This window comes from Elephas maximus, chromosome 5 (assembly GCF_024166365.1).
Source record: "Elephas maximus indicus isolate mEleMax1 chromosome 5, mEleMax1 primary haplotype, whole genome shotgun sequence".
NCBI lineage: Eukaryota > Metazoa > Chordata > Mammalia > Proboscidea > Elephantidae > Elephas > Elephas maximus.
The window spans coordinates 141,393,284-141,396,517 of NC_064823.1; the positions used below are offsets into that span (position 1 = coordinate 141,393,284).

General features: G+C 42.8%; 1 pseudogene; it reads left to right on the forward strand.

Annotated features, from left to right (window-relative positions):
- Positions 1-1,244: 1,244 nt before the first annotated feature.
- LOC126077268 (60 kDa heat shock protein, mitochondrial-like) lies at positions 1,245-2,966 on the forward strand (annotated as a pseudogene).
- Positions 2,967-3,234: the final 268 nt, after the last annotated feature.

Consider the following 3,234-nt stretch of genomic DNA (forward strand, 5'->3'; position numbering starts at 1 on the left):
ACAATGTTTCTCCTGAGTCACTTAGCTGCAGGGGCTGGTGAACCCCGGATACGCAGGTTGGGGAGCAGGACTCTTACTCACAGGCTGTGAAGGTCGGATAATCTGAAGATGGACATGTAAGCTACTAGCTCAAGTCCCAAGAACCAGAGGTCAGTCAAGAGACAGCTGCTGGATCCAGAACAAGCCAGCCATTTTTGCAAGGCAAGCAGAGAGGAAGTAGGCAGTGGGAGGCAGAGAGATAAAGGCTGAGGGGACGGTGAGTGGCCACAGGCCCCACCCATGCTGGTACCACTCAGCAGGTTCCATCATGGGGGTAATCACATATCAAATTTCAACAGGAAAGTGATCACAACATTATACAACTGCCAAACACTGAGAATCATGGCCCAGCCAAGTTGACACACAATCTTAACACACAATCTTAACCATCACAGACATGTTATCAGGAGGGATCAGTCCCTGGAGAAGGACATCATGCTTGGTAAATACAAGGTCAGCAAAAAAGAGGAAGACCCTCAATGGGATGAACTGACACAGTGGCTGCAACAACGGGCTCAAGTACAATAACAATTGTGACAATGGTGCAGGACCGGGCAGTGTTTCATTCTGTTGCGTAGGGTTACTACAAGTTGGAACCCACTCCGTGGCACCTAACAACAACAATAACAGAAGACACTAACCACCAAAACCCATTGCTCTCAAGTCGATTCCAACCCACAGTGACCCTATAGGACAGAGCAGAACTGTCCCAAGGCTGTAAATCTTTACAGAAGCAGACTGCCACATCTTTCTCACGCAGAAGATACTAAAAGGGATACAAATACCAAAAGTAACCAGCTATTAGATAATCACCATTACTCGTCTATCAATGTGTCATACCGTGGAGGCTTATGTGCTGCTATGATGTTGGAAGCTTTGCCACCAGTTTTCCAAATGCCAACGGGATCACACACGGTAGGTAGATTTCAGTAGAATTTCCAGACTAAGTCAGACTGGGAAGAAAAACCTGGTGATCCACTTATGAAAATTAGCCAATGAAAATCCTGTGGACCACAACAGAAAACCTGCTGAAATAAATGTTGGAAGATGAGCCCCCAAGTTGGAAGTTACTCAAAATACACGGTGGCTACAACAATGAGCTCACACATACCAACAATTAAGAAGATGGCACATGCACTCTGTCCTTCACTCGTCACTGACGGCCTGCCTCTCTGCACTCACGCTTGGCCCGCCGCCCCACAGAAATGCTCCGATTACCTGCAGTCCTTCGACAGAGGAGGCCAGCATCCAGGGTACCGGCTTCTCATCTCACTCGGGCTTATGCCAAAGATGTAAAACTTAGTGCAGATGCCCGAGGCTTAATGCTTCAAGGAGTAGATCTTTTAGCTGATGCTGTAGCCATTACTATGGGGCCAAAGGAAAGAACCGTGATAATTGAACAGAATTGGGGAAGTCCCAAAGCAACAAAAGATGGTGTGACTGTTGTAAAGTCCATTGACTTAAAGGATAAATACAAGAATATTGGGGCCAAATTCATTCAGGATGTTGCCAATAACACGAATGAAGAGGCAGGGGATGGCATCACCATTGCTACTGTCCTGGCACACTCTATTGCTAAGGAATGCTTCGAGAAGATGAGCAAAGGTGTTAACCCAGTGGAAATCAGGAGAGGTGTAATGTTAGCTGTTGATATAGTAATTGCTGAACTGAAGAAGCAGTCTAAACCTGTGACAACTCCTAAAGAAATTGCTCAGGTTGCTATGATTTCTGCAAAGGGAGACAAAGAGATTGGCAACATCATTTCTGATGCAATGAAAAAGGTTTGAAGAAGGGATGTCATCACAGCAAAGGATGGAAAAAAATTGAATGATGACTTAGAAATTACTGAAGGCATGAAGTTTGACTGAGGTTATATTTCCCAACACTTTATTAATACAACAAATGGTCAAAAATGTGAATTCCAGGATGCCTATGTTCTATTGAGTGAAAAGAAAATTTCTAGTGTCCGTCCATTGTACCTGCTCTTGAAACTGCCAGTGCTCACCGCAAGCCTTTGGTCATAATTGCTGAAGATGTTGATGGAGAAGCTCTAAGTACCCTTGTTTTGAATAGGCTAAAAGTTGGTCTTCAGGTCATAGCAGTCAAAGCTCCAGGTTTTGTTGACAACAGAAAGAACCAGCTTAAAGACATGGCTATTGCTACTGGTAATGCAGTATTTGGAGAAGAAGGATTGACTCTAAATCTTGAAGATGTTCAAGCTCATGATTTAGGAAAAATTGGAGAGGTCATTGTGACCAAAGATGATACTATGCTCTTGAAAAGAAAAGGTGATAAGGCTCAAATAGAAAAACATATTCAAGAAATCATTCAGCAGTTAGAAATCACAACTAGTGAATATGAGAAGGAAAAGCTCAATGAACGCCTGGCAAAACTTTCCGAGAGAGTATCTGTGCTAAAAGTTGGTAGGACAAGCAATGCTGAAGTGAATGAAAAGAAAGACAGAGTTACAGATGCCTTCAACACAACAGGAGTAGCTGTGGAAGAAGGCATTGTTCTTGGAGGTGGTTGTGCTCTGCTTCGGTGCAGTCCAGCCCTGGACTCATTAACCCCAGCTAATGACGATCAAAAAATTGGTATAGAAATTGTTAAAAGAACACTCAAAAATTCCTGCAATGACCATTGCTAAGAATGCAGGTGTTGAAGGATCATTGATAGTTGAGAAACTTATACAGAGTTCCCCAGAAGTTAGTTATGACGCTATGCTTGGAGATTTTGTGAATATGGTAGAAAAAGGAATTATTGATCCAACTAAGTTTGTAAGAACTGCTTTATTGGATGCTGCTGGAGTGGCCTCTCTGTTAACCACAGCAGAAGTTATAGTCACAGAAATTCCTAAAGAAGAGAAGGACCCTGACATGCGTGGCATGGGTGGAATGGGTGGTGGTATGGGAGGTGGCATGTTCTAATTGCTAGAATAGTGCCTTACCATTTATTAATGAACTCTGACAGGAAGCTCAAGCCAGTGTTCCTCACCATTAATTTCAGAGAAGTCAGTTGAAGAAAATGAAGCAAGAAAAGGCTGGCTGATAAGAAAATCACTATAACCATCAGTTACTGGTTTCAGTTGACAATATATAACGGCTTTTTTTTTTTTTTACTGCTGTCATTGTCCGTGCCTACAGATAATTTATTTTGTATTTTTGAATAAAGACATTTGTACATTCCTGATAACTG